The following is a 25,529-nucleotide window of genomic DNA, read 5'->3' as shown; positions in this document are numbered from 1 at the left end:
CTCCTACATTAGGAGTTAGGAATTAGGAAGTTTGGAGGAAATTTGGATATTGAGGGAAGAGAAGCAGCGGTTAGAGCGGCTCTTGCAGGGTCTCAAGGTCTGTGACCCACATCCCTGCATCCCACATATCCAGCCTTGTCCTGTAATTGTGTTTGGGCTGTAAAACACGCTCTCTTGGGCTCAAAAAGCCCTGCTGGCATGGACTCAGAGAGCACACAAGCACAGCTCCTACCTGGGCAGGCGTGAGCTGAAGTCAGAGCATCAGCATCTGTGTTGATGCTTGACCTTTCGTGTGCTCCCTGTTGCAAACACACTTCTCTGCAGATCTGGGAGAAACAACTTCAAAACCACATAAGGTCTGTGCTGAAGGCAATCCCAGTGGGATTGTTTATCACTAGCCCAGGTTTGTTTATTGGTCCTCTCTTCCCTCTGTAAGAGGAAGATGATCTACCTGGCAAGGGAGCTGAATGGATTCAGGATGAGGTCTTTGGTCAGAAAATGCTCCAGTGAGCACAAAGTGTGGTGTGGGCACAGTGCTGGGCAGTGCTCAGAGGGTGCCTGTAAACCTGCAGAGGGACAGGTGCTGGTATCTGTCAGTGTGGCTTTGAAAGTCCTCTGTACCGTTGGAAGTGTAAATCTAAAGGAAGAATCATCAGTCTCCAGCTTCCAAAGCAAACCCTTGTGTTTCCCATCTTTCTGTGCCCGAGTCCTCATTGTGGACAAAACCATTCAGTGGTTTTAAAGTGCCAGGGCAGGTTTAGAGTAGATGTGAGGAAGAAATCCTTGGCTGTGAGGGTGGGGAGGCCCTGGCACAGGTTGCCCAGAGAAGCTGTGGCTGCCCCATACCTGGAAGTGTTCCAGGCCAGGTTGGACAGGGCTTGGAGCAACCTGGGCTAGTGGAAGGTGTCCCTGCCCATGGCAGGGGGATTGGAAGGAGATGGGCTTTAAGATCCCTTCCAACCAACCCAAACCATTCTGGAATTCTGTGATCATGTGCTACAGGTACCTGCTCAGGATATGCATTTGGAAGACTCCTTATTTTTCGCTATCTCATGGTCACAGAGGATTGCAGCTCTTTAACAAGAGCCCTGACTCCCCTCCTGTCATCAGACAGCAAGGTTTAAACGGAAGGAAAGTTTCTTTGGGTAGCAAAACATAAATAAAACTCCACCTGAATTTCATGGGTTATTTTCTTTTTGATCAAGAGTAGCCTGGAATGCTTCTTGCTGGAAACAAATAAGAGCTGAGGTGTCTGAGCTGAGCGCAGGAATTTATTGGGACTGAGTATAACAATAATTCATTTTGAGCACACCGTGGAAGCAGGAGGCTGCAGTGGCTTTGCCATCCTTCATGTGGGTGAAGGAGGGAGAGATGGGGATTGGGATTTCTGCTTTGGGGGGTGCCTGGATGTGGCCATCTTGGCCAAAAAATGTGATTCCTCCCACTCATCCTGCATGCAGGGAGCCTTTGCCTCACCCGTGCAGATGGTGGGTAAAGGAGGAATTATTCCACAGACCCCTCTGCCCTGAGGCTTCCTTGCAAAAAAAGGCTTGGAGCAACTTCTCGGCAGAGGTGGGAGTTTGTCCCTGTAGGAACAGGGCTCTCCTTAATAGGAGATCTTTGAAAATAAATGAGTATGTTTTTGGTCTGGAAAATACTTTCACATCCTTAGATCCCGCGGCCAGGAGGGAGCATGCTGATCCTCCAGTCTGGCCAGACGACTGCGCTCCCTCATTCCTGGAGCCGAGCTCCCGCTTTCTGGGTGAGCTGGATTTGATTTCAGCATTTTCCAGCAGCTCTGTGAAATGGGGTCAGCTCTTGCCTGCTGCTCTCTCCGGTGGGTGATGTGCTCCTCGGGCAGGAAATCCTCTCTCCCATGCCTGTCCTCGCCGGTGGGACGTGTCAGGGATTTCATCCGGAGATGAGGCAGGTGCTCAGCGCTGAGGGGGAAGGTGGTTCCGGCATGTTTTGCTCTCACCACCCCTTCTCCTGCCCCATGAAGTGTTGGGTAGCAGCATCCCTTTTCCTCGCCTGTTTCCAGTGGGTCCCGTCTGCATCACAAGAGGGGAAAATAAATGAGTGCAGCCAGGGGTATCCCGCTCGGAGCCGATGGAACACACCAGTTGCAGGGACTTCAGCCGGGGCCAGCGGGTTTCCCTCTGCCAGGTTGGGTGATAAAGGCCCCCTTGTTAGCACACATTGCCTTAAGCTGTGTTTCCACAGCTTCCCATCTGTTTACCGAGGGTATTCAGACATGTAATTCCACCGGATCTGGCTGCTTACGGAGAAGGCTGGATTATTTGTGTTTCGTAAATAAGGCCAGAAAACACAAGGGCTGGAGCACTGAAAGCCAGCTCTGCATCACTCCTGGTGGGGTTTCTTTTTATGTCCCACTTTCCTGCCTTTTGCTTTTTTTTAATTTATTTTTAACCGTAGCTCCCTTTTCTCTCCCACATGTGCCTTGTTATCCGTGTTCTCTCCTGTTTGTGGCTCCATAGTCGGCTTGTTTCCCTCTGGAGGAGAGTCTTATATGGGCTCCCTGATCCCTTTTCATCTGGGGAGTCCTTTTTCTAGTGGTTGCTTCTTCCTTTCATATGATAAAACCTTATCTTTGAAGGAGCTGGGATTATGTATAATGAGACCTGAGTACCCTTGAGGAAAGGAGGAGCGATTCGTGGCAAGCCTGGGATCCAGGAGCATCCCTTGGCAAACCCCTTCCTGGTGTGTTTGGGGGGGTTGGTGGAGCTGCTCCTGCCTCAGTGAGGTTTTGTGTTCCCGACTCTCCCTTTTGTCCCCCTTTCCATGAAGCCATTGGAGAGGCTGGTTTGTGCTGGCACCTGTGTGAGCTGACAGCTCTGCATCCATCTGCCCCCACAGGGCACAGCATCCCTCCCTCATCTCCGGTGGAGCCCTTGAGAAAAGCAGCTCTGTGAAGGTAAACGAGCAGTTTGGTTAATTAGAGCTCTCTGGACCTTTTCCAGCTGGATACCCAGGGAAGCAGGGGATGGCTTGTGTCCTCAAGCCGGGCACCTGGACCACGGCTCCGGGGCTCATAACCAGACACTGCAGGGATGGGCAGGCTCTGCAGGGGGAAAAATAAACCCCAAAGGCTATTTTTTTTCCATAAAAAGGTCTGTAATGGTCCTTCTGTGGTCCAGCCTGTCCTTAGAGCACCTGTGGGGACGATGAAGGCAGCACTGGTACAAGCACAGCCATATGTTCATCCGGACGGGGAGGTGTCGGCTCAGTTAGCAGTTCTGTTTGGAGGAACATCTGTGGAGGGGTAGGAGGGGTTTCCCAAACCATGGGCACAGCAAATCCTGTTCCTCTTGGGTCTCCAGAGCCGAGCTAGACTCCTCCTGTGAGACCATCTCAGCGAGATGCTGATCAAAAGGGAAAAAAAAAAAAAAAATCAGCATTTTTGCCGTTTGCTCGGGGCAGTTTGCAGGACTGCAGGACGTGCAGAGCAACAGCATGGACTGTCCTTCAGCCAGGAGAGCCTCGGTTTTCCTGAGTTGGAAAGAATTGCTTTGGATAAACTCTGTAAAGTCTGGGTTTGTGTCGTGTCGGAGTCGGTGAACAGATGCCCGTTGTTTTATGGAGCTGTGGATGAAAACCTGAGAGCTTTGCTTTGGTTGTACTGAAGGGGGCTGATGGCTGGGGATGCCCCAGGGATGTGAGGAGCACGGAGTTGGGGATATTCTAGGGCCATGAAGATGGTAAAAGGCCTGGACCACATCTCCTGAGGAAAGGCTGAGAGAATTGGGACTGTTCAACCTGAAGAAGAGAAGGCTCCAGGGAGACCTTAAAGCCCCTTCCAGTGCCTAAAGGGGCACCAGGAGGGCTGGAGAGGCACTTTGGACAAGTGCCTGGAGGGACAGGACAAGGGGGAATGGCTTCCCACTGCCACAGGGCAGGGTTAGATGGGATATTGGGAAGGAATTGGTGGCTGGGAGGGTGGTGAGACACTGGCACGGGTTGCCCAGAGAAGCTGTGGCTGCCCCTGGATCCCTGGAAGTGTCCAAGGCCAGGACAGGGCTTGGAGCAACCTGGTCTAGTAGAAGGTGTCTCTGCCCATGGCAGGGGGTTGGAACAAGATGGTCTTTAAGGTCCCTTCCAACCCAAACCATCCTGGTTTCTGAATCTCTCATTCTATTTACCTGCTCTGCCATCCACGCTCCTGGGTCACTTGTTGCTGAAGTTGGGAAGGTTTAAGGATAATCAGTGTGTGCATTGTCAGAACTCCTGCCATTCCCATATGGTTCCTGTGTCCCTTAATCTGTGACCTACATGGTGCCTCATCCTCAGCCTGACAGGGGATTTGTGCTGGGATCATTCAGACGGGATGTGTGGGAAATCCTCTCGGTAGCAAGGCCTATAAAGTGATGCTTTCCAAGTACAAACTCTGATTTTCCAAAAGCCCGGCATTTCTGGGCACTTCCTTGGGTTCCATCCAGACCCACCGGGCTTGACATGTAAGTTTGGGAAACCGACGCCCAGAAGCAGGAGAACAATGGGAATCTCTTTGGGCTACTTCTTTTCTAATGGATAACAGATTGCAGGACTTGGTGTCTTGTTCTGGGGGAAGTAAGTGAATCTTGAAGCTTTGCTCGCTCTCTGTCTGAGTTTTCAGCAGAACAATTAATATCACCCCCCATTTTAAATGTATCATTGGAGAAGAGCATCCATGTGGTTGGACTGTGGGTTTAGGGGTGATGGATCATCACAACCATGGTGGCTGGAGTTGATGTAGACTGCACTTGGCAGTTCTGTGTTTGCTGCTCAGGGCTGAGGGGATGGGATTAATCCCACAAAATAACAACGTGCACAGACTCCACACTTTGTATTGTCAGCAGTAGGGGAGTGACCCAGACCTGGAGTTTTGCCCCATCTCGCCTTTCCCCTGGCTGGATGTGCAGCTGGATGTCACATCACATCCCAGGTGTGCAAGGGAACCTTCAAGTCCATAAAATGTTTAATACCAGAGATGTGTTTAGGAGCTTGTGACCCCCCCAGGTGAAGGTTTGGTGCTGGTTTCAGTTGTAAAGAGCTGCACGTGAGCTGCATAACCAGGATGATCTTCAAGCTGGCTGCACCTAAAAACCTCCAGATGCTGATAATAAAACAAATTAGGCTCTTACACTGGATTTTTTTAATGCCCCATGTGATGTTTCCAATGGCATTTTATGTTTCAGACTTCCTTGGTGGGACAGTGGTAGGCTCTAGAAATATCTGAGGCATTAACAACGTCTCTGTCTCTCTCTCCCTCTTCCCATCCAAAGATAATAAGAGCTGCAGGGCTGGCCCTTCCCCCAAAGCTGCAGGGCTTGTGTTGCTTTTTCTTGCATACTTTGGCAGGGAAAAAATAGCCTTGAAGTGTGGTAAAAGACAGAAATATGCTGGAGCATCAGGAATCAAACCAGCCTCTTTGAGGATGGAGTAAGAGAACAGAAAGATTTTTTTTTTCTTTTTCCTTTCTTTCTAAAGGCGTTAGAGCAAAACTGTCGGGTTTGGGGATGGAGGATCAGAAAGCACTTTTCCTGATCCGGAGAAATGATTCAAACTGACAGATTTCACAAGGAAAACAAAACTGGGGAAAAGCTGGATTTTGAAGAACTGCTGCTCGCACGGTTTAAAAACAAAAATCGGCGTTTGCTTTGCAGTTTTGCTGACATTGTTTCTCGGGCTGCACATTAGTGATTTGAAGGGAGTGGTAACTTCTTGCCTATTCCATTGGTTTTTAAACCAGTTTTTGCTGGATGGGGCAGGTGGTTTTTCTTCTCTTTTGTGGCCCTTTACATCGGAGTGGTCACTGTGCTGAAGGGAGGAACTGGCCATCCCCTGGTGAAGGGGGACCAGGAGCCTGGTTTTGGCTCGTGCAATGCCCATGGTCTGCCAGGGGTTGAAAAGCCTTTGGGGGCAGGAAATGTAGGATTTCAGTCCTCTGGGGCATGTTCTGGTGCCAGGAATCTTTCAGCTCCTTGTACCGAAGGTACATGCAATTCGAAACTATGCAGAAGTGATTTTAGACCCGATAGTGTCACTCAACTGTGCACACAAAAAACAAGCCCCCAAAAACCCCCAACACAACGTGCATCTTTGCTCCTTTATTGATTTAAATGAGACCTCATAGTCTGGCAGGCCTTGTCCCTGCTGTAGCCATGCAGGAGGCTGTGACAGGGTCCCTGTCCCCTCCCAAACTGAACCCCCCGCATGGGTGTCAGCCCAGGGAGCACACATAGGATGTTTGGGAGCTGGCATCTTTTCCATTCCCTTTCCCCAGCACCCTGAGCACCACACAAGGCTGTGTCCTGCCTCCTGAGGTTCTTGTGTCACCCCTGGGGCCGTGCTGCTCTGCTCCAGGCTGGTGTGTCTGGAAAGAGCTGCCAGGCACAACACTGTCATGTGGCATCGAGGACATCCGAGCGCCGGCTGCGGAGTCACCACTCCCTGAGGTCGGAGCTCCTGCTGTGCCCATCTTGGGCTCGGTGGGGATGTTTTATTTGCTGTCATCAGCCACCAGTTCCCCTGTGTGCTCCTGGGTAAGTCACTGATGATCTGGCACAGCCACAGCTCCTGCTGCTCCCTGCAATCCTGGCTCAGCTCCATTGGGAGCCGGTCACATCGCCCGGGGCTCCAGCCTGGTGCGGCAGCATGGAGCTTATCCTGGGAAGAACATGTAATGGACTGGCACAGGGAAGTCACTTTACTGAGTTGTTTATTGGATATTCAGTTTTCTCTGCAACTGCATCTGTCACCGTGACCCCGGAGTGGCTGCACTCAAGCAGTAAGTGCAGGGATGAACGTCAGATCCTACGGAAGGAGAGATCTTGGAGTGACCAGGAACTCCCTGTTCAGAACAGAAGCAGCTCTGATTTAAACCAGTGCTTGTTGGGGTTTTTTGTGGGGGAGGAAAGAGGTAAAGAAGACATACTTGACATGTCAGCAATGCCTTCAGGAAAAAACCTATTCCCCATTGCAAAGTGCAAGGAATCTGATGCAGAGCTTCCTGGGGCACTTCTTCTTGCTCCCTCTCTGCTGTCACATCCTCTGTTTTCCTTTCCCTGCAAACATCCCTGGTGCAGGTTTACTCCTGAGCAGCACTGAATCATGTCTGTCTGCAGTTTGTCTTTCTGCAGAAGGATGTTTTTGCCAATTTTAAACCAGATCTTCAGTCTCTCAAAGCTGAGGTGGCTTCAGACGCCCACAGGTTCTCTTGGATTCTTTTTTTTTCCCCCCCGGCGTGCATGCTTCCAAAAACGAGTGGGAATGCTTCCAGAGATGAGCACTGTAACTCCAACTTCTGGAAAGCTTTTTTTTTTTTTTTTTTTTTCCTACTTCTATACATATTTTCACTCATTAGTGATGGCAGAGAGCCTCCAGGTATTTATCACAGCATCAGCCATCCGGCTTCTCCGCAGCAGCTCCCAGCCTTTGTATAATGCTGGGGAATTCAGGCTAAGTGTGGGATGTAAACAGAGAAAAAGGCAGATAAACAAACAGGGCTTTCTTAATTTTTATTTAAGGCATATTTTTTTTGCAGGGAAAGAATGAAAATTAGACTCCATGTGATGACAACCTTCTTTAATGTAAAAACATAACCGGGATGAGTTGCTGTGCTTCACATTAAATATTCAGGTGCTGCTTCTTTGCTGCCAGAGTTTTCAAGTCAAACTGCTGGGGGTGAGGAGTTTATATGGAAGTATCTGTAAAGAGGTCATTGAAGTGCTAAATTTTCCTCCTTTTGGCTGAATTGACCAGTTCTGTTCCATGGCTGGTCCCTTCAAAGCAAAGAAAATCATCAGGGCTGAGACGAGGCCGAGGATGTTTCCCTCTTCAACCCCCAGGTTAAGGAAAGATCTGTTGCTTCTAAACTCTTGAGACTGACCAGACAAAAAAAGTAAGAAGAAAAAATAACTTAGAAAAAATTACAAAGCACAATACAAGCAAAGTAAGCTTTGATCTCATTGTTTTCTCCCTAAGTATTCCCACAGCACCAAAGCCACCTTGTCATTCCGCTCTTCGGTTTCCACTTGAGTGAAGTTTAACACGTCACTGCGAAGAAAATAGTAGTAAATATAATGATTCATCATCCCCAACGTAGTGAAAAAGGGAGGTGGGGACTGTCTGTCAAGTTCTCTTGAAGTCCTTGAATTAAATGTGTAGGGATTTTGAATAACCCCAGAGTTAGCAAATAAAAGCATCAATTCGAGTGTCAGGATGATATTTAATTGAAAAGCAACCAAAGGGACAGACTCATTTTTAGGCAACTAACAAAAAAAAAAACCACAAAATAAGTTTAAAATAAAGTAACTGGAAATTAATTGAAATTTAATTTTAATTAGGTGCCTAAAATTGGATCGTCTGGATCCCTGGGGTTCCTGTCTCTGTCTCTTCCCTTTTTCCCCCCCTCTATAAGGCAAATGTCAATTAATATTTTACAAGTGCTTTAAATAACTTCATGTCTGCAACCTGTTACAAGTCAGTGGGACTCAAATGTTCAAAGGCTTAGGAACCTGTGGGCAGTTGTAGTTACAGAATAGCTGCACAGGAGAAGAAGCACTCAGGCCTTTGTGTGCCTCAGATGCCTGGTTTTCCTTGAAAGCAGAAGGAAAAAAAGCCAGTTTTGCTGTTCTGCTTTGAAATATCACCTGTGCTGGTTTTCTCCTGAAGAGAAGAGGATGTGGGTCAGACCCCTTGGAGAAGATCTTGTGTGTTTTTCTCTGAAGCTCTGGATGTCCGGAGATGGGATATCTCATTTTTCCTGACATCTCCAGCTGCAGTAGCTTCTTAAGGCTGGGCAATGGTGCAGGATCCATCCTTTGCTCTCAGGGGCTTGGTTTCATGGAATCCCAGAATGGTTTGGGTGGGAAGGGTCCTTAAAACTCATCTTGTTCCAACCCCCTGCCACGGGCAGGGACACCTTCCACTAGACCAGGTTGCTCCAAGTCCCATCCAGTCTTGCCTTGGACACTTCCAGGGATGTTTCCACCCTAGCAAGTGTCCTCCTGGGCATCTAGACAGGCACTTGGTTATCCCAGGTGTCCAAGGTATCTTGCCAGATGTGACCTCTCCATGGAGAGCTCCTGGGGCTAGAGGAGACACCCGGGCATTCTCCTGCTGAACCCCCTGTGGTCCAGGGAATGCAGGTGCCAAAACATCTTCTTGAGGCATCCTTGACTTTCCTGGGAGGATTAGGATTCTTCCCTGTTGGATTTCACCTTGGATCCCGCCCTTGGCAAGTGAGGACATGGCTCATACCAGCCACTGGGCTGGTGGAGAGCGAGGAATGTCCTCTGTCTAGACAGATGGCTGTGTCTCAGGAAGCAGGAGGTTTTGGGAGCAGCCTCGTGGCTCCCTCAGGGCAGGGCTCAGGCACACCTGACCACTGCTGTTCCATACCCATGGCAGTGGGGAGGCTCGTGGCTCCTCCAGGCAGCCCAGCAGCAACATGAACCGAGATGCTCCAAAGACAAGAGGATCCAAGGAATACCTGCGCCTTTCCCAGCTCCGTCTCCTGCCTGGCCTGGGTCCCTGTTGCGTCCCTGCTGCCTGGAGATGCTGGCAGCACCTTCTGGCTCCTCTCCAAGGACGATTCTTGATGCTTTTTTGGCTCCAAGGTGCCTTTGCTGTGCTCGGCCAGAGAAGCGGTGCCAGAAAGGTGCCTCTTTAACGCACGTGAGGAGCTGTCACTTAAAGGTTTCCACTGCAAAGCTCATTGTTGTGGCACGAAAAGAAGGAAAAAAGTCGGGAAAGAAGGAAAAACAAGGGTTTTTTTGTCCTTGAGGTGCACTGAGCTGCTCTGCAGGGCAGCTGGTGCGTGTCCCACGTGCGTGAGCCGGCTCGGGGGGGGGACGGGGACAGCTCTGGGGGAGCCGGTCTGTGATCCCCCCCCACGGGTGCTGGGGGGTTCCACCGCCTGCAAGGAGCTCCTCGAGCCGACGCCATTTCCTTCCACCACCTCTGGGAGCTCCAGAAAAGAAGGGTTTCGCTCAGGAAGTCGGAGCAGCCGTGTTATTTATAGAAGAATTATTTGTTTGGACGTGAATAACCTCGGCGTCCGTTGGCAGCCGGTCGGAGATCAGCTTCCCTGTCTTCCCTGTCTGCTGCCTTCCTGCACCTTTGCTGCCTGGGGAGACCCTGTTGGATCCAGAGGTGTTCTCCCGGGCTGGATCCCTTCTTCCCCATACCCCTGCCCATCCTGGGGTACTCCTGCACCCTCCTGGGCTGTTTCCCCCACACCAGCTATCCCACTCCATCCCAGATGATCCCTGACAGTGGTGGATTAGATGGAACACAGACCAGAAATCCTCTTTAAAAGCACCTCCCTCTGTGTTTTTGGTGTTTTGTCCCCCCCAAAAAAAAGCTGATACACCCCCATTCTTCAGCACAGGCTTATGACAAAGACCCCGGCGTATGTTGAGCTGCATCTTACTCATTTTGCTGGTTTCCCCATTTCAGCTCTGAAGTGAAATCATCCCTCAGCCTTTCACTAATGGAAACTTGGTTTCAGTGCCAAGATAGAGGCAGCAGAACCTGAAACTATTTTTCCAAAGCGCTGGAAACATTGTGCAGCTCCAGCCGCCGTAGGGGAGGCGGGATGGAAACGGTCACATCGGGTTGGTTACCTCTGATCCCAGTTTTCCAGAGATAAGGGTTGAGTCCCCTGCATCGTTCCATGACAAGCGTGGGTTTGGTTGTCGCTTCGCTGTGAGGGTTTTTGGGTTTAAGCTGAATCATCTCATTTTGGCTGAGCCAAGGACCCTCAGAAGATGAATGGATTTCTCCTCCACGCTTCCCTGCACTCCTTTTGATTGTCAGAGCAATGAAAAGATTCCTTGGAGTAATGAGGAATCTAAACCTTCATTTTCCTTTTTCCTTAAAATTAGGGGAGAGGCTCATTCCTCCTATTCAGCTGAGAGTCCACATGAAATAAACCCTCCCAGAGTGCAGTGTAGGGTTGGGTAGTGCCTTGTGTAACCCTGACTTGAGCATCCCCTGACAGGCAAATAGAGAAAATATTTCTTTTTTTTTTTTTTAAGGAGATGTGCGGTTTGTTTGTGGAGGGTTTGGAAAATCCTCTGGAGCTCCTTTGCATGTGTATGCAGTCCTCAGGCATACTTGCCTGACTGTCCTCGCTGCTCAGCTAAAGGTCAAACTCTTGGAGGTTTCCCAGCGTATATCGTCTGCCACGATTATTTTTTCCATATTATAAAAAAAGAAAAAAAATACTAGATTTCCCAGTGATGTTTAATTATTTTCCAGCTTGTGGAAGCTCTTGTGGAGGGACCTGTGTTTGCTCTGGTGAGCGAGAGCAGCCTGTCCCGCTGGAGCCGCCTCTGGCACAGGGGAAGGGCTTTGCCTTTTTTTTTTCTTTTTTTTTTTTTTAAATTCCTTAAACACGATTCCAATCTCAAGTAGGACGGACGGTCTGAGGAGGGGAAATACTGCACCAGAACATTTGCTTGTGGTTTCTGCTCTGCTCTCCCTCCCTTTCCCTGTGCGTGCCTGCGAGAGAGGGAGAGCGAGGGTTTTGTGTGGAGGGAGGGGGAGGCACCAGCCAAAATTTTCCAGCGGGGAGCTGCTGGGGCTTGGCACGTCTGATGCGCCAGCTCCGTGCTGGGATATTTAGAGGGAGGTGGAGTAGCTCAAACTGGGGTAATTGGGGTTTCTCAAGAGGAGCAACTAGCTCTCTCTGCCCCGCTTTTTGTGTCCCCTCCTTTTCCTCTCACCCCTATCACCCACAGCTGATGTGGAGCTTTCCTTGGTCCCAAATCACTTTGTGTTTGGGACAGATGGAGAGGAAAAAGGGGTGTCACCGTGGGATGGGGAAGGAGGTGTCTATGAGGAAGGAGGTGTCTATTAGGAAGGAGGTCACCAGCCCCAAGGTGGATGGTGCCACACACAGTTTAGCTCTAAGTTTAGAGGGATGGCTGCTTATCTAATTACCCCAAAGATTAATTGCAGCAAGGAGCAGAAGTCGAGGGAATGAACTTTCTGGGTCTGACTCATCCACTCTGCTCCTCTCTGGCAGGGCAGAGTGGGTGGGGATGTCCCCAGAGATGCTTCCAAAGCGTGACGGTGTCCTTGGACATGGAGCAATGGCTTCACCCCAACTATTTGCCGGGTTTCCGGAGCTGTGGGATCCGTAGTCGACCTTACGGCCCTTTGGCTCTAGCAGACTTTGAGGGGCACAGGACCTGCTTGGGGTTGGAATCGATCTTAAAGGTCTTTTCCAACCTAAATAATTCTGTGGTTCTGTTGTACAGCCGTGGGAGAATCCAGGAAAGTTCTGTTCCTCTGTGAGGCACCGGTTTGGGTTTGGTGTCCGAAGGGGGGCAGAGGGTTTGCTGGTGTGACCCTTTGGGTAGTGCGGGGACAGAGTTTCTCCGCTCAGCAGTTCCCGAGCCGTGCCCGCTGCCTGCTCGGGTTGGGCCATCTGCTCCTAATTAGGGCAAAGTTTTCTTCCAAGAAGCTCGTTCTTGAATGAACTGTTGGAAGGTGTGTTCCTTATATAAGTACTCCTTAGGTCCTCCCGGGACATCCCCGGGAAGAGCCTCCAGTGAGAGGCACCCCATCACCCATCCCATTATTTAATCTCTGTTTCATTCCCTCACCCACTGGGCTACACACCAGCTTTCCCAGCCCCCTTCCTTAAACACCAAAACGTCAGATATCCCCCCCCCCTCCCCAGCCCCATTTCCGTTGCTGTGCCTTATAACTGGATAGCAGTGATGTACCCACGAAGGAATGCCGGGAACCGCTGCCGTTCGGGATCTTCTCCCGGCCCACGGAAACTCCGCATTCTTCGGCCAGCTTGCGGCACGCCAGCGCATTCCTGCTCCATGAGGTGGAAGCAATTCTGGTAGTGTGAGCTGTGATTTCTGTGGCTGGGGTGGGGAAGCGCCGCTTTAAAAAGCCTCTTAATTATATTCCTTCTCGGCAGCGCATCAGCGCCGTTTTTAGCCCATTACGAACGCTGCGACTTCGCTCTTAAATCAGCCCGTTTGCTGATTGACCCAGTTCTGCTGCTTTAACTTTTTTTTTTTTTTTTGCCATTACAAAATGTTCTATTTTCAGGCACTTTTGCAGCCCTTGAAGAAGAAGGGAGGGGGGGATAAGGAGCCCTGTTTCATCCCCGTCTCCTCGCTCGCCTGCTGGTGGTTCGGCTTTTCACCTGGAAGCACAGACACAAAGCAGGTCCCTACACAGCCTGATTGTAGCCTCTTTGGACTTTTCCCTAATTCCCTAATTTCTTTGGGCAGTGATGCGCTGGCAGGACATGTCCCGTCTCCCACTGGCACTCAGAGTCAGGGTTCTGCTGCAATCCAGCCCCTGTGCTCTTTAGGAGTCAGGAGCAGGAAAAAGCAGGGAGACAGGAATGAGGAGGAGATCTGGGAGTGCTCATGGAGGCAGCAAGGGGCTGTGCAAAACCCTCTGCCAAAGGAGATCAGTTGAATTTGCCATGTGGGTGTGGAGGTGGGAGCAAGCTTTTCACCTCTCTGAGTGTCTCTGTGAGCATTTTTTTTGGCAAGCATTGGAACAAGCTTCCCAGGGCGGTGGTGGAGTCCCCATCCCTGGAGGGATTTAAAAGCCATGTAGATGTGGCACTTGGGGACATGGGTTAGTGGTGGCCTTGGCAGTGCTGGGGGAACAGCTGGACTTGGTGATCTTAGAGGGCTTTTCCAGCCTTTGTGATTTTATGATTCTAAGCAAAGGTGAGGCTCCTCTGTGCTGTTGCACCTCACGTGCTGGGGGTCACTTCTCACCTGGAACGCTGAGTTCCAGAGTTGCACACGGACTGCATGCCTCCAGCAGGGAAGGATGGGAGGGTCCTTCCCTCCACATCTTGTAATAAATCCCCTTGTAGCAAACCCAAGGCTCGGGGAAGGTGTGTTGACTGCAGGTTAGGAGAGGATCAGCTACTGGAGACACTGATCTGGAGAGTGATGGACCTGCTGAGTTTGTGATCAATACCATGGGTGTTGATTTTTGTAATTCCTCCCCTTGTCCTCAGGCTTCGAGTCCAACCCCTGCAGGGACTCGCCCTCGTTTAAATGCTGATGAACTTGAATGAAAAGTTGATTTGTCTGATTTGCATATTAAGCAGAGGTGCACTGGAGAAAGATGTTAAATTCAGCCTTTGCCAATGCGGGCTCAGTGGACAGGGGTGACAGGGTGAATAAAAGATGTGCTGCCTGAGGGATAAATCTCTGTTAGTCCCCTGTCAGGGGGTGGTGCACCTGGGAGAAGTCCCTGTGGCAGCCTGTGTTTGGGGGATTGATTGAGGAGACTCAGTCACTTAGTTTATCCACGAGGACACAAGGAATTGGTGCATCCATCCATAAATACCAACACAGGTGGTTTCAGCAGAGGGCAGGAGCTGGTTTTAAGATCATGAAAGGTTGGAAGTGGATGTTGGAGACATTCAGGCTGGAGGTGGAGTTTGGGTTTTTATCTCGTGGTGTGTTTAACACCTTTGCAGCAGCTTACCAGGGGTTTGGGTGGACTCAGCATGGGGTTCAGCATGGGAATGTCAGCTTCCCAGAGGGTACCTGGTGGAGCTGCTGCTGGCCAGGGGGCTGGGCTCACCTCCTGTGAACTTACCTTTAGTCTCCTAATTCAGCCAATAAGAGTAAATGACCTCAGTTCAGCCCCTCCTGGCCCTCCCATCAACTGATGGATCTCATAGAGGGGTTTTTTGTGGGTTGGTTTTTCTAAGCTGGGTCTCTCCCCAGACCTACCGTGTTTCTTGCTCCAGCCTTGTCTCAGAATGCATGTTGTGAATCTGTTTTCAGGGAGAAGGCAGGATATTCCAGCCTCATGGCAGGCCCTTAGGATGCCTGGCAGTGGCTGTGATCTCTCTTTATTTCTTCCCTGTGAAGTGCCCTTTATGCAGCACCTGAAGGGACATTTCTTCATACTCAGCCCTGCATATTCGAGACAGGTCTCACTCTTTTCCCTCTCCGCGCTGCAACAAGCAGACCAATAACTGTGGGCTTTCAAGAGGGGGTTTGGTCCCTTCAGCCAGGGAAGACAGTGAAAGATGTTACAGAAATCATGGATTTGTGGAATTGTGTAGTTTGAAAAAGACCTTTATGATCATTGAGTCCAGCAGTTAGCCCAGCACTGCCAAGGCCACCACTAAGCTTGTCCCCAAGTGCCACATCCACACAGCTTTTAAATCTGTCTGGGGATGGGGACCCCACCACTGCCCTGGGCAGCCTGTTCCAATGCCTGACCACCCTTTCTATGAAGAGTTTTCCCTAATATCCAATCCAAACGTCCTTTGGTGCAACTTGAGGCCATTTCCTCTCGTCCTGTCCCTTGTTCCCTGGGAGCAGATCCTGACTCCCACCTGGCCCCACCCTCCTGTCAGGGAACAAGAAGGTCCCCCAGGGCCAGGCACATAGGTTCATCCCACAGGGTTAATCTTTCACAGTTGCAGCCTTGGGGAGGTGTGAAAAGATAAAACAAAGAAAATCCTGTCAGAACAGCTTTATCCATCCTCCCTTCCTGGTCTATTCCTGGCCTGCCGTGATACCAGGAGCGTATTTTTAGAGCCGTGGTCATGGGTTTGCTGTATCTGATGTGCTGCTCTGCCTCCTGCCCAGCCAGCCCCAGGGCTGTGGGCTTCACCCACGGGGCGTCTGTCCTGGGGAATCCTGTCCCTGAACATGGATGGCTGGTCAAGATAAAATAAAAATAAAGCCCTAAATGGCTCTTAGCAACCTGTTGGGGTTTTTAATTCACCTGTGAAGACAGAGAAATCATATCTGTGCATCCTGCACTCATGTAGTGTGATCATACAGAGCAATGCACATGCTCTGTCTTTAGTCCTTTAGAATGATCTTTTCTTGCAAAACCAGTGTATTTATGGAAGTGCACACCTATAGAATCATAATTTAGGTTGGAAAAGGCCTTTAAGGTCATCAAGTCCAACCACTGCCTTAGACAACTGACACACTGTGAAATATTCACCTTTGGGTCACAGGCTCTTACACACTGTCTGTGCATGTGTGGATTTGGAAAGTTTGATAAAAAGGTCATGCAGCCATTGAGAGGAATCTAAACCCTCCAACTTTCCCACTTCAGAAGGAATCTTGGTTTTGAACAGGCCAATTATCAAAATGGGTAAGATCATAAAATATTATATATATATGTATTAGTTGAGGCTGCACAGATCATCCTTTAATCATGGTGGTCTTGCATATTTATTTGAGGATTCACAGGTAACTGCCTGCCTGAAAACTATTTATCTGATAAAAATAAGATTGCCAGGTTGTTGGTATCCTTGTCCTCCTTGTGCCCTGGAAATGGGTGGGGTTTTTTTGAAGGATGCTACCAGTGGAATTCCTGATTCTTCTCCTGTCAAATAACATGGAATCATTTGGATGGACACCCTGTTTTCTCCATGTGGAGTCTTACCTGTGCACACATGGAGATCTTAAGGGCAAGGGCAGCTTAACACAACAAGTGTGTCAATAGGATGGCTCTAAAACAGAATATGTCTACTCAGAGTGATGGAAAATCATTCAAAAATCACTGGGGGATCACACACTGCTGCCCTAGACAGGGCTTCCTACATGCCAGACACGTGGGTGAGAGCAGGCCATTTGCTCAGCAATGAGAAATGGGAAAACATCACCCCAACCTTTGAGCACTAACTCCTCTAAATCACACCCTTATTGACTTGTTTAAAATACGGTGCAGGCAAAATCTGTTTCTCAGGAGTGGCTTATGCTGGAGTTAAAAAACAGAAAGCAAATTTTGTCTGCCAGCCAAGGAGAACTTGGATTGGCTATTAAACCCAGGATTTTGTTGGCTAGCATTGTATCTGATTACATGGAAGTGTGGGAGCTAATGCTTTCTAAAGCTATTTTTCCAGCCTTTCAGATGTTTGGTCGTCTCACCTACTGTAGCTGTTCAGCAGAACCCTCGTGCCTCGGGAAGCTCAGGAAAAGCACTTTCTGTCCTGCCTGTTTGTTTTTAAGTAAACATTGCTGTCTGTGTTGTTCTAGACAAAGGATCTTAAAAACAATTTCACTGAACTGCAGAGGGGGTGGAGAAACTTGTTGACTGTAAGCATCCAACTGGTTTACGTGGTTTCAGCTGCCAGAGGTGAGAAATTGTCCCAGCAGGTGTGAGTTATCCTGTTTCTGTTGAACAATACAGAGCCACAGTCCAGCTCAGCCAGGGAGGATCTACATCTCTGTGGAGTGGCTTCAAATTTGCAGGAGATCCATGGAAAGATGTACAAGGGTTGTTCAGCCTGGAGAAGGGAAGGCTTCAGGGAGACCTTGGAGCCCCTTCCAGTGTCTAAAGGTGCTCCAAGGGAGCTGAAGAGGGACTTTGGACAAGGGCCTGGAGGGACAGGACAGGGGGGAATGGCTTCCCACTGCCAGAGGGCAGGGTTAGATGGGATATTGGGAAGAAATTTTTGACTGTGAGGGCAGTGAGGCCCTGGCACAGGTTGCCCAGAGAAGCTGTGGCTGCCCCATCCCTGGAAGTGTCCAAGGCCAGGCTGGACAGGGTTTGGAGCAACCTGGTCTAGTGGAAGGTGTCCCTGCCCATGGCAGAGGGATGGAATGAGGTGATCTTTAAGGTCCCTTCCAACCCAAACCATCCTGTGATTCTGTGATACAGCCCTCCCTTGCTTTGTAAGGGGGAGCATCAGTTGATGTGTGAGGGATCCTCAAGAATAAGTGAAGCAGATGCCCCTTGAACTAGTTAACTTTGAATTTTCTGAATGAATGTTTTTATCTTTATATTGTTTACAAAGTTACTCAAAATATTTCCTTATAGAGCCCTGGAAAGATCATTGAGGTGAATTCTCTGTCTTTCTGCATTGGTCATGTTGGGTCAGTTTGGACACTTTTCTCATCTCTCCTCTTAAACTCTTCCTGTGAAGATTATCCTGGCTCCTTGGTCCAATCCTTAGGTGCCCTTACTGCAAACGAATTTTCCCTAATCCATAAACCAGAGCTCCTTCCACCACTTTGCCCTGAGCCCTCTTTTATTTTCTGGAAGCCACCCTGTAATTGCAAGAGGAGGGAATGTCTCCAGAAGCCATGGTTTCTGTGGGACACCTTGGGCTGTGGGTGTGAGACTGAGGGAGTCAGACTTCTCTGTCTTACTGGAAATAGTTCTGTGGGAGCCATGAATTTCACTGCCACAGGTGCTGATGGATGGAGATGGTGTTTTCCAGTGTTGCTCCTCAGGGTCATGAACTGCTCTTCCATGAAGTTTGTGTCTTTGGGGCTGGAGTTCCCTTCCTGTCCTGTGTAAACACACTTAGCAAGGGAGGTCTTGGCTGAAGCAGAGGTTTTGTTTTGCTGCAGTGATACAGGGAGGGTGATGAAGATCCATGACATGCTTTGCTGGAGGACACCAGTGTTTAGATGTCTGAGGTGGTGATAGCTGGGGAGGATGAGCAAGGTTTGGGTTGGTACTCTGAGCATGCTGTTTATTTTGGGAAATTCAACAGCAAGCTGGGATGTTTGATTATTACCCTCTTCCTCCCCTGAGCTAGGATTTGTTTATGGAATACAGGTTTCATCAGAGAGACGCTACAGGCATAACCTGAGATCAAAAGCAAGTTCCCAAATGCTGGTTGCTGAGGGTCTTGTGTGTTTTCATAAAGTGACAGAGGTATTTGCTGCCTCCTTCCCTGCCTGTTCCTGTTCCTCTGCCAGCACCAAGGGTTTTCTTCAGCTCTGAACGTGCAGGTGATATGATTTTCTGAGATGGAATGAGAGGTTGGTGGTGGGTTTCTCTTGGTGTGACCAGCGTTGCACCAGAGTCTGATTTTGGGCAGTGCAAGGCACTATTGCCCAACTCCAGATCTCCAGAGCCCTTCAGGGCTGTGACCAGGGTGGGGGTCTGTGTGTTCTACACTGAGAGAGGAACACTGACCTGTTGGGCTTAGCTGGGACATTCCTGAAATTGTGGTCCATCTGATGGGTCCTGTCTCCCCATGTCGGCTCATTGGGCACAGCACTGTCACAAGGTAAATGTTTTTTAGGACCTTACAGCACCAGGGCTCTGCTTCAAATCTGCAGTGAGGTTGACTTTCCTGTCGCTGGCTCTTGGGTGAGGTCTTTGTGCCTGTTGGTGTTGAAGTTTCATGGGAGTTGGTGCCCACAGCTTTGATGTTCCCTGTAGCTGCCTGCAATCACCTCGCCAGAGAGCTTGTTTTTTCGCTTTCCCTTGAAGGCCTCACCCCTGTGAGGTGTGAAGGTGCCCAGGGCATGGCAGTAGCCACAAAGCTTGTGAAACAGGCCAGGAACAAATGACAAACATGTCCTTACTCAGTGTCAGGCACTGGCTGATCAGACACTGCTGCTCGTGCAGGAGCCTTGGCTTCCCGTGGAACTTCGGGGAGATTTGCCTGGCAGGATGCCCAGAGAATCCCCAGCATCAGACTGTGGAAAAGGTCAGACACTGGAACACGCTGCCCAGGGCAGTGCTGGAGTCACCATTCCTGGAGGGATTTAAAGCTGTGTGGATGTGGCACTTGGGGACATGGGTCAGTGGTGGCCTTGTTAATGGTTGGACTTAGTCTTAAGGATCTTCTCCAACCTAAGTGATTCTGAAGGTGCTGCAGGATCAAGAGCTCCCAAGGACAGCCCTGCTCTCCTGTCACTTGAATGTCAAGAGCTGTTGTGGGTCTTCACTCTGTGAGGTGGGAGGTGTTTTGCACTGGGAGGTACAAATCATTCAGGGCTTTCTGGATCGCATCAACCCATGGTCAGAAAAGGACCGGGAGCCAACCTGAGTGGCACGTGATCAGGTTGCAGAGCTGGATTGCATCCATCAGCTGTGTTTGTCATCATCAACATCAGCTTGATGTTCCTCTTGGTTTTGCTCAGAAAATTCCTTCAGGAGGAAGCTGGGATATAAACTCCACTGTGAAAGGCTGGGGAGAAGCAGTGTGTAGAGAAGCCCCAGTCCCATTCACCTGGAGAATCCCAGTGGACTTAAACTGCCCTGTATGGGAGAAGGATCTGGGTCTGGGTCTCCTCATCCTGGCTGGAGCAGCCCACTATGGAGGGCACTGCAATGAAAAAGGCATTGCAGGAGTGCCCTGACATTGCTGATGAATAATACAGGAGCTCTGAGCAAGCAGTACGTGCACGGGAAGGATTTGGAAAGAGGTTTTATCTTTAGAAGCAAGGAGGCTTCATTAATCTCCCTGAATAATGCCAAGCCATAAATTATGTTGATAATAGACATATCTACGTAATGAAAAGTAACTTCACTTGGTCTTCTACATGAAGAGAGATTGGAAGCAACTGTGTTTTCAGGCAGCCCCATCAGTCTGTTAGAAGTCATGTACTGAGAGTCAGGGATGGGAGGACCCAGCTGTGTCCCAGAGCCACCTTTGTGCCTTCTCATGCTGGCTTGTATTTCTTCCACAGCATCGTGGAAAATATGCCTTCCAAAAAAAAAAAAGAAAAGGGGAGTTAAAGAAAATGGCTGGAACTCGCAGGGAACTTACCTTGCTTGCTTTCAGCATCCAGAAATATTAAAACCAGCAGCCTGTGAAGTCCAGACCACAACAGAATTTAGAGGCTGGTGGTGCAAGTATCCAGGAAACTGGGTTTGTATGGTCGGGCTGTGGATCTGCAACCTAGTAATCCCCCGTGCTGGGAGAGCTGGAAGTCACTGCATTGCAGGGTGGTGGTTTAACCAGGCTGGAGAAACTGGCTTTTTATTTTAAGAGCTGGGGAGAAGAAAAACATCCTTTAATACAAACTTTGCACAGGACACCGGACTGTTGGGTATCTCTGATTTCATGGGTTTACCCAGAAAATGCCTCAAACAAAAGGGGGTGGTAGAACTGTTCTCAGAGGCTGGGTCTCTTTGGTTTCCCCCAGCATTTCAATGTTATATTGCTCTCTCAAAGCCCAGACCTCCCATCTCCCCTTGCCTCTTTTGCAGTTCCTCCCCTTGGGTGGGCAGTTTTAGCTCCCTGCCTGAAAGGGTTGAGTTGCCACAGGGAGGCTGCTTCCCACTCCCATCAGCAGTGAATCCCTGTGGGACACCCTGGTCAGCAATCCAGGAGTCCTCCTGGACTTCACTCACCCAGAGGCAGATCTGAGTCACAGGGAGATGGTTCTCCATGGCCTCGTTGGGCTCTTACTTGCACTGGTGACTGGCATGGTTTGAGGATGGGGAACTGGTTTTTTAACCCAGTTCTGATTTGTCTGGTGTAGTGGAAAATCGCTGTGACGTGGAGCAGTGGGAGGTGTCAACCTTGATGTCAGGGAGGGCAGCAGGGCTTGAAGAGCTCTGACTTTCCCACTCATCTTCCACTGACAAGGTGTCCTGCCACATCTCCTGTGCCACCACTGGAGGTGCAGGAAGTTGTAAAATCCTGTCAAAGTGCTTGAAAGAGAGGAAAGGCTGGGCCGAGGATGAAGGAGATGCTGGTGAGCTCCAGCCTTGCAGCTCCATGGCTTTTGGAGGTATTTCTCTGAGTGCTAACAAAGTGGGATCAGTCCATCCCTGTCAGCTCCTGTGAGCAGGAGTCCTCACTGCTTGTGCTTCAGAGTAGCAGAGGGGAAAGGATGTTAGGAAGTTATTCAGGAGGTGAAAGTCCTCTGGGATCCTGGCAGAAAATAAATAATATTCTATTCTGTTGTATTCTCCTCCACTCTGTCTTGTGTTCAGCATCCTGGTCCCATCCAGGTTGGCATCAGTGACACGGGCAGGCACCGTGTGACACAGAGGGTGTAGGAGGGAGGCAGCAGGTAGTGCCAGCACTGTGGATCAGGCAGGTCCTGGCAGCTGCATCCCAGGGACAGCAGGGAGACACTTCTCCTGGCCTTTGTGCCGCTGCCTCGAGAGCCGAACAGGTTTCACCCCAGAATAACTTCCCTCTGCAAACAGTGGTGGCCATTAGGAGGTCTGAAAGCTGAGCACGGCCTCACATTGATGGCTTCATCAAGCCAGGAATTTACTGCATCGAAGATCTCTCCCCAAAATCTGTTTTCCAGTATTTCCCAGTGGTATGTGGTGGGAGTGGGAAACTAGGGCTTCTCACCCTCTTCCCCACCTCCTTCCTGTGCTGCTGTGAGCTGGTCCTGGGGATTTGTGCTCTGAACTGATTGTCATCATCTCATGGAGAGGCACCTCTGGGAATAACGTGCCCTCCTGCTGCGTTTCCATATAAAACCTCTCAGTGCTTGTTTTGCAGCTTTTCTTGTCACGCTTCTTCACGTCGAGAACATGGCAGCTTGTTGTCCAGTGTCCACATGAGCATATTCCACGGCACCAAAGGGACTGTGGAAAGTGACAGGGCAGGGAATTTGTTCCTGGTGTCCAATTTTCTTCTTTTAACAAGCCTCTTGCTGTGTTGCTGCTTGTAAAGGATCCCAGAGGAGGAGCAGAGGCTTTGCCAGCATTACTCGTGTGACTGCCTGTCTTTAAGGGATTGCTGGAGAGCTGCATCCTGCAATTCCCCTCTAGTTATGACATTTCTCTTCCTAATACCAGGAGGAGGCATGATGGGAAGCTGGAGGAGGCAGAGGGTAACTCAGAGCTGTGTAAAACCCATCCTGAAGTTTCCCTTCACGCCACACAAAGAGAGTTGGAAACCTGGAGTGTGTGAGGAGTTGCTGGAATCCCTTTGGGCTGGGAGCTTCCCTTTCCAGTGGGGAACTGGGACATAGACCAGATCTCCCCTGAATTGGAGGCTGCAGATGTGGTGATGAGTGGGATGATGCTGTCACTGTATCATGACACAGGAAAGCCTTTCTCTGGCTTTTCCATGCTGGGTAGGTGCAGTTTGCACCTCTCCAGACAGAGTCTGAATTGCTGGAGGTATTCAGGAATCAGGTCTTTCTCCAGGATAGACTTGCCTGCAGCAGAGCCCAGCTGTATGGAATTGCATGAGGATGGAATGGAATGCAATAGGATAGACTAGGATAGAGCAGAACAGATTATTTCCGTTGGAAGGACAAGGAGTAATGGCTTTAAACTAAACTTCTCCTGTTCATCACTTCTGAGTAGTGAAAGTTGAATCCTTCCTTGTGGGTTGTTGCAACACGTTGCTGCTCTTCAGGGGAAAAAAGGTGCAGGGAAGGGGATTTTCCTTTGCAGGGAGGTCTGTTCCTCATACTCCCTCCACAGAAATATCAGGGTTTCGTTTTGTTGGAGGTCTCTTCCCAAAAATCACAGAATTCGGTCAAGAAAAAGAGATCTTAAATTATTCTTGTGATGTTTTTAGTAGCTGGAAATGGACATTTTAGCCAGGCAGGGACAGGAGGAGAATTTTGATTTCAGTGAAAACTGGCATTAGTGGTGAAAGCTTTTCAGGTTTCAGGCTCTAAGAGGTGTCACGCTCATCATTGCTCAGAGCTGGGACGGGAGCTGGGCTCCTCAACGTAATTTTGGGGCCTTTGATGGGCGTCAAGAACCAGGCACGGCCAAACCATCCCGCCAGGAATGTGCAATTGCAAGGACCGACGTTCTTCTTTGTCCTTTAACTTCAGTGTTCACGCTGACCCTGCGACGTGTTCTGGGTGGAAAGAGCATCATGGAGACCTTACTGGTGAAATAGCTGTGACTGCAGTGCTGTCACATTGTTTTAACCCCCCCCTCCCAACGAATCCTTGCAGCTCCTGGGGTGTTTTTGTGAGATATCAGTAAAATCCGGGCGAACAGCGGTGTCATTCTGAGGGAACAACGGCGCCCTTTGTTTTGAGGTCCTGCAGCATTTCGTGGGTACACGAGAAACAAAATGTGAGGCTGGTTATAAAGAAAGAAAAACCAACTGCTGCGGGCAGGACTGGAATGTAGCGAATTCCCCAGGGAAAGGTGAGTTTCCCAGGGAAAGGTGTGTTTTAACCCGGTGTTCCTGCCTTAGGAGTTCTTGTACAGCTGGGAAAGATACAGGGAGTCAGCTGAGTGCCACTGCTCTGCTACAAACTGGGGAGAGCCAGCTCTTCCAAGTCGCTTTTTTTTTGGGGGGGGAGGGGGTGTTTCCCAAAAAAAAAGAGGAGTTTCACTTTGCTTTGAATGTCTGTGTTGTAGACAAACAGATTTTCAGCCCTCCCTGACTCAGCCCCGGCTCTCCCCTCTCTCCCCTTTGACGTTGGCACTTCGGGGCAGGATCAAAGAGGGTGAAATTAGAAAGTCTCCTCCTCGCGGTGACTCATCGATGGCTTTGGTCAAGTGCTTCCCTCTGGGTGATGTGAGCGGCAGGGAGGGGGAGGGAGGGATTTCTGCATCCTCCGAATCCTCCTGGGACTCCTGCATCCCAGTGTGGGGGCGTAGCTGCTTGTCCTCAATTCACAGCCAAGCTATTGTGGTTTTCTGTTCCCCATACCTTAAAGCCAAAGCAAAATGGGTCAGTTTTTACCCAGGGAGGAAATCTTGTCAAATCTGAGATCTGATCAGATCCACTAAATTACTTTTTCTTCTATTTACTGCAGAGAATTTGAAGCAATGAGCAACCAGGTGTTTCCCCAGACTCCTGCAGGGCAGAGTTGTGGCCAGCCAAAGCCAGGGCTTCAATTTAACACCTCAAATCCTGCACAGAAATTCTCTTTTTTTTTTGAAGCCCTGGTTTTGTTTTCCCTGTGAGGAGCTTGGCAGCATTAACAGGCTCTTGCTCCTCAGCATGTGGGGTGTGTGCAGCAAGGGGAGGCTCCTCCACGTGGGTGTTCTCTGGTGTCTAACACTGACTTCCAGCAATAGGCTCCATGTCCATGTAGCTCCTGAAGATCGATAAGATTGCTGAGAACTGGGCCAAACCTCAGACTGAACCACAACCTTTCTCATCTTAAAAAAACCCCCACAGTTCTGGGAGAGCTGCACAAGGTTTGTGCAACCTGGATTTGTGCAAGGAGCAGATTGGTCATGGAAGGGGTTACCTGTGGGGCAGGAATGCTCTTCCCACCTGCTCCAGATGCTTGTGAAAATCTTAAAAACAAGTAAAATTAGTGATTTCATGGCTGGCAGATGCACAGGTTCAGCTCATGCTGCCTGCTGACCTCCCGAGCGGTCCTGGATGCCTTTGGCTGGGACATGGAGGGGGATCCACTGTTTATCCCAAGAGCTGAATCCAACATTCATCCCAAGAGGTGGGCTGAGCCCTGGGCATGGTGGGGTCACCCATGGCCTTGCTGTGATCCATGTGCAGCTGTGGCTGGGAGCATCCATAAGGTCACCCCAACCAGGAGTGTGTTGTTGCACACCCAGAGCCACCCAAGGAAGCCACCCTGGGACCAACGAGGAGGTTCTCCCTTCCCAGCTCCTTTCTGCTCCCGGGTAAAAGCTTTGCTGAGGGATCCAGGGAACTGCTTCAGGTCTGAGATGCTGAGTTTTGAGAGAGCAGTACCAGCAGCCATGGACATGGCCTGGCACACAACCTTCTCCCTCCAGCTCCCATTTTCCTCTTTCTGCAGCGGCTCAGTGGTACCTGACAGGACCGGAGACACCTCGGGCACGAGGGGATTTGCAGCATTTTTATGCACTATTTTGCTAATTATTATTTACCATAATTGTGACAGTGACTTTCA

General features: G+C 49.8%; 1 protein-coding gene and 1 long non-coding RNA gene across 6 annotated transcripts in view; one reads left to right on the top strand and one right to left on the bottom strand.

Moving 5' to 3' along the window:
• SAMD4A (sterile alpha motif domain containing 4A) overlaps positions 1-25,529 on the top strand; it is a 101,140-nt gene that overhangs the window by 21,840 nt on the left and 53,771 nt on the right. The window lies entirely within an intron of this gene.
• Positions 7,874-10,805, bottom strand: LOC116787954. Its single transcript, XR_004357497.1, has 3 exons — positions 10,629-10,805; positions 8,007-8,055; positions 7,874-7,883 (listed from the first exon to the last, which is right to left on the bottom strand). It is a non-coding gene; the product is annotated as an uncharacterized LOC116787954 (long non-coding RNA).

Source organism: Chiroxiphia lanceolata, chromosome 6 (genome assembly GCF_009829145.1).
Source record: "Chiroxiphia lanceolata isolate bChiLan1 chromosome 6, bChiLan1.pri, whole genome shotgun sequence".
Lineage (NCBI taxonomy): Eukaryota > Metazoa > Chordata > Aves > Passeriformes > Pipridae > Chiroxiphia > Chiroxiphia lanceolata.
Note: the sequence above shows the minus strand (reverse complement) of the source record. Positions and strands in the feature narration are given on the sequence as shown.